Here is a 6,189-nt window from a genome sequence, read left to right on the forward strand (position 1 = left end):
GCAGGTAGAAAAATCCTGCAGAGATTTCAAAAGCTAGCATGTCAGGTGATGAAATCGCTTGTTGAAAGCCCTGGTGTATGGAGAGAGATGCGATTAAAATTCCATAGTATTTTGTGTAAGAGCAGATTGGAAGGAGACTAAATCTATGTCTACACTGCAATAAAATACCTGTGGGTAGCCTCGGTCACCTGACTTGGGCTCGTGGGACTTGGGCTGAGGGGCTATAAAATAGCAGTATAGACATTTGGGCTTGGGCTGGACCCCCCACCATGTTTTAAGGTCTCAGAGTCCAGGCTCCAGCCTGATCCCAAAAATCTACACTAAAATTTTATAACACTGCAGCCTGAGTCTGAGTCAGCTGAGCCAGGCCAGCCATGGCTGTGCCATGGGTCCCGTATTGCAGTATAGACATTCTCTTTATGTCTCAGAGGGCTGATAGTGAGATAAGGAGGCTTTCAGCGCTTGGTCACTGCTTCAGCATCAGGACAGTTCAGAAGTAATTGAGGTCAATAAGCTCCAGTTTGAGTGCCTACGGATAGGTAATCTAATCTGAGTGAGAGGACTCATTTTCAGAGATGCTGAGTATACTGTTCTCTGTTCCTCCTACAATAAACGGCTGATTGTCCTGGTGACCTGAATAGGTCACTGGCCTGTCATGGGACTACAGGGTGACAGATTGGTCTACGAGACACCATGTAGAGCCCAATCCTCAGTTTCCTCTAGTTTCTTTGTGCCACCTATACTATGGACATTCTTCCATGGCCAAGTTGTCTCTCGTCTATTTTCTCATGTTGTGCATGGATGTTTGTTTTAAACCACGCAGAGTGCAGAAATAGGACCCTGGAGCCTGAGAAGCTAGAGAGTGGAAAGAGATTAACTATCCCTCCACCCAGCAGCTTCAGAGAAACCTTTCTCCCCTCCACCACGCCCACGTGACTGTTTTGAAGAAAGAAGAAATAGCTTAAGAATAAGGTTGTTAAGAAGTGATGTAAAGAGAAGCTCATTTGTAGTGCACAACAGCAACACCCTTTATACATACACACACAGAGCACTCGTGTAACAAAGATTAAGATCAAACTCTCATCTGGCAGTGATCTAATCCAGATTTAAAACTACAGCTCCGGAGTTGGAAGGCTTTCTTCCACGTTGGTGGAGAAGCAATCAGCAAATGATTTTTTTCTGTGACAATAAAAGGCAGATGCCTGACTACTTATGGGTTCCACAGTCAGAAGGCATGTATGCAGGCAAGGCCCAGATCCGTAGCTAGTAAATAATCAGCATAACTCTACTTACTTCAGTGTGGCTATGACAATACACAACAATTGAAGATAGGGTTGATGACCCTCCAGGAGTGTCCTGGAGTCTCCAGGAATTAGTTTTTAATTAAAGATTAATCTTTATGTTATATGATGAAGCCTCCAGGAATACATCCAACCAAAACTGGCAACCCTAAATGAAGATCTGCCTGTAGGTGTGGATTCTATGGAGAAAGGACAGCTGTAATAGCACCTTCCCCACAATGTGCTTGACCTCTTGGAAGATACACCCAATTTAGTTTATGATTTAATTAGGACCACATCCACAGAAAGATTTAGGCACCTAACTGCCACTTTAGGCACCTAAGTCCAATCACTGTGATCCTCAAAACCCCATCTCAGCTGCTACCTAACTCTGCAGGCACTAAAGTCTCTTGGCACCTACATTTCTGCTGTTAGTCACCAAGGCACCTAAGTTTCTGTTTCTGGGCATGTGCACAGTTACCTCCAGCTAGACGGCTGGCACCTATCACACATCTAAAAGTAGGTGGGATTCTGAAGGTAGGTGGTCTCCTATCTTGCCTGCTGGGCCTGAACTGGTAGGCATTGCCAGAGCATGCTTATCTCCACACAAAATGGCTTCTCTTATAACCTTTAGCCTAGTGGTTAGGGCACTCAGCCAGGATGTGGGAGATCCTGGATGAATTCACCCCACTGCCAGAAGTGAAGGAATCTGAATTTGGATTTCTCACCTCTCAGGTGAGTGCCTGGACCATTGGACTACAGGATATTTTGGTGTGGGTCTCTCTCAATCTTTCCTGTAGAAGTTTCTCCATTGTGTATAAACAATTAAATATGCATTGGGACAGAGTCATCATGAGTCTAGGGATTAGAGCACTCATCTAAGAGGTGGGGAAACTGAAGTTCAAAAATCCTGAGGAGAGGTAAGTATTGAACTGGGGTTTTTCACATCCTAGGGGACTATCCTAGCCACTGGGCTAAATGGATTATAAGGAAACCCCCTGTCTCCTTTCTTTTCCCCACTCCGATAGCTTTATGGGGGTTTAAGCATCTATCACCACCGTTCTTACAAGTAATGGCACCAGCGCCTAGCCCCAGGAGAGGATTCACAGCTGTGAATCTTGAATGGAGAGCGGCACCTTGCTCCAGCCCAGATGTAGATGCCCAATTCTCAGATGTCTGGGATTTAGGCCACACCCTTCTCCTCAGAATCCGCTTTTCGTTAACTCATTCAGCTCCCCATTCAGTGCGCTGGCTTTTGTGAAACCCATTCTCAGGTGCCCAACTCTCCTCATGCTTTGTATAGGGAGCCTAGGAGCCTACTTCAAGGCTGTAGATTTCACTAGGTAGCAAGAGGCCTAAAAACTAGGGACTGCAATGCTGTCCATTGCAACATCTGAATTCCTTGGGAGATTTAACCCTTGGTCTCCATGCACATTCATTTCTTGTCCACTCTGAGTACTTCAAGAGCACTACTAAGGATGCCAATAATTGTGAAATAGAATTTTTAGAAATGACCTCTTTATCTGTGTATTTTTCAGCTCAACAAAATAAAATACCTACAAACACTAAATAAAGCATAGCAGACTGAGCATACATGCACATGACAGAACTGTGGATTTGGCACTCTGGATCAAAGTTATTTGGTGATAGCATTCAGCCTTGAGCATTTAGCCTTGAACAGAATTTGTTAAGGTCCTCCACTACTACAGCTATCTCTAAATGTCAATATCACAAACTGCACTTTCAATTAGCCTTGAACCTTTGTGCAGGTGTTTTCCAGTAAATAACTGCTGAAAAATATATATTTCAAGCTTGTCAAATAACAGCTAACAGCAGCAACTTAGGTAAGTATTATTTATTGATATCTATTTAGTGTCAAAAGTAAAATAACTGGCAACTATAAAATAAATAAAATGACATGCAATAACCACGTGATTATGATAAAGGAATGTTAATGTTTATGAGCCCAAATTAGAATAACCTGATTTTTAAAAAGAGATTAGTTTTCCCCCATCCCTCCCCTATCTTCTTTTCCCTCTCATGGTATCATTACAGGACAGAGTTAAGATTGTCTGGGTGCTTTAACTGTACATTTCCATACATTGATGTGCTTGGATTTCTTTTACATTTAACCCCGACTCTGAATTTCTCTTATAATGATTGTTTTGGGGAAGAATTACAACAGACTAATGGTTTTTTTTCTCTTCTTAAATTACTGATATATGCTTCCAGCTTTAACTTCATTTTTCCATAATTTTTGTGTGTGTGAATTGTATAGATTATGTACATATAATAAACTTGTCAAAGACTAAGTCAATAAAGGTAGACTGCACACATATGGTGATGAAAATAGGATAAGCATACATGAATGAAAATATTATATAAGATACCACATGTATGTAATATGATAGAAATGTGTTGAAATTAAGGGCTATGCATAAAATTTTCAAACTCCCATTTTTACAAGTGAAATAAGCACTTAGGATACTAAGATTGATGGACTTTCAGTGAGACTTTGGCTCCTAAGTCACTTAGATGCTTTCAGAAATGGTACTGTAGATTATAATATGGGTACACAAGGGGAGAGTTAGGATTACCCTTAGAATCACAGAATCATAGAAGATTAGGGTTGGAAGGGCCCTCAGGAGGTATCTAGTCCAACCCCCTGCTCAAAGCAGGACCAACCCCAAGTAAATCAACCCAGCCAGGGCTTTGTCAAGCCACACCTTAAAAACCTCTAAGGATGGAGATTCCACTACTCTCTAGATAACCCACTCCAGTGCTTCACCACCCTCCTAGTGAAAAACATTTCCCTAATATCCAACTTAGACCTCCCCCACTGCAACTTGATATCATTGCTCCTAGTTCTGTCATCTACTACCATTGAGAACAGCCTAGCTCCATCCTCCCTGGAACCCTCTTTCAGGTAGTTAAAGGCTGCTATCAAATCCTCATTCTTCTCTTCTGCAGACTAAAAAAGCCTAGTTCCCACAGCCTCTCCTCATAAGTCATGTTCTCCAGCCCCCTAATCATTTTGTTGCCCTCCCCGGACTCTATCCAATTTGTCCACATCCTTTCTGTAGTGGGGGGCCCAAAACTGGACACAGTACTCCAAATGTGGCTTCACCAGTGCTGAATAGAGGGGAATAATCACTTCCCTTGGTCTGCTGACAATGCTCCTATTAATGCAGTCCAATATGACGTTAGCCTTCTTGGCAATAAGGGCACATTGTTGTCCATCTCTAGCTTCTTGACCACTGTAATCACAAGGTCCTTTTCTGCAGAACTCCTGCCTAGCCAGTTGGTCTCCAATCTGTAGAAGTGCATGGGATTCTTCCATCTTAAGTGCAGGACTCTGCACTTGTCCTTGTTGAACCTCATCAGATTTTTTTTGTCCACTTCTCCAATTTTTCTAGGTCATTCTGTACCTTCTCTCTACTGTCCAGCATATCTACCATTCCCCCCATCTTAGTGTCATCTGCAAACTTGCTGCGGGTGCCTCTACCCCAACCGCCAGATCATTAATGAAGATGTTGAACAAAACTGGCCCCAGCACCGATCCCTGGGGCACTCCGCTTGTTATTGGCTGCCAACTAGACATCGAGCCATTGATCACTATCCATTGAGCCTAATGATCTAGCCAGCTTTCTATCCATCTTGTAGTCCATTCATCCAACCCATATTTCTTTAACTTGCTAATAAGACTACTGTGGGAGACTGAATCAAAAGCTTTGCTGAAGTCAAGGTATATCACGTCCACCACTTTCCCCCCATCCACAGAGTCTGTCATCTCATCATAAAAGGCAATCAGGTTGGTCAGGCATGACTTTCTCTTAGTGAATCCATGCTGACTGCTCCTGATCACCTTCCTCGCTTACAAGTGTCTCAAAATTGATTCCTTGAGGACATGCTCCATGATTGTTCCAGGGACTTAAGTGAGGCTGACAGGTCTGTAATTCCTCATATCCTCCTTCTTCCCCTTTTTGAAAATGGGCACTATATTTGCCTTTTTTCAATCATTCGGCACCTCCCCCAAACACCAAGAGTTTTCGAAGACAATGGCCAATGGCTCTGCAATCACATCAGCCAACTCCCTCAGCACCCTCAGAGGCATTGCATCTGGTCCCATGGACTTGTGTATGTCCAGCCTTTCTAAATAGTTCTGAACTTGTTCTTTCAGCACTGAGGGCTGATCACCTCTTCTCCATTCTTTGCTGCCCATACCAGAAGTCTGGGAGCTGACCTTGTCTGTGAAGACAGAGGCAAAAAAAGCATTGAGTACTTCAGTTTTTTCAACATCATGTGTCACCAGGTTCCCTCCCCCAGTTTGTAAGGGGGCCACACTATTCCTGAACTTCTTCTTGTTGCTAACATGCCTGTAGAAACCCTTCTTGTTACACTTCACTTCCCTTACTAGCTGCAACTCCAGTTGTTCTTTGGCCTTCCTGATTTACTCCTGCATACTAGAGTAGTATTTTTGTACTCCTCCATAGTCTTCTGACCAAGCTTCCCCTTCCACTTGTAACCTTAGCTTTGGCATATCTTGATTTGAGGGTTTAACCAGGCAGCCTTAACATCATCTTAACACCTTTCTTTATATGGAATTATATGGAGATCCTGCATCACATTTCTCTGTGGACACACTACAGGCAATTTCTTTGGAACTGATTTAGGGTAGGATTTTCCATGAGTGTTCAGTCTCTCTCAGCTCCCCAAGAGAGTTTTACCATTGACTTCAATGGAAAAAAAGTAAGGCCAATACCGAGCGCTCTTGAAAATCCCACTTTGAACCTTTAGCAGAAAAACATAGGTAGCATTTATATTCTTTTAAAAATCACAGAGAGGCAGACACCCAGATATTTTGGGAGTGGTATTCTTTTAAAAATTCTGTATCTGTCCCTATACACAC

The sequence above is a fragment of the Emydura macquarii genome, unplaced genomic scaffold, assembly GCF_026122565.2.
Source record: "Emydura macquarii macquarii isolate MOO-44397 ecotype Brisbane River unplaced genomic scaffold, CSIRO-AGI_Emac_v2 contig_1477, whole genome shotgun sequence".
NCBI classification, from domain to species: domain Eukaryota; kingdom Metazoa; phylum Chordata; order Testudines; family Chelidae; genus Emydura; species Emydura macquarii.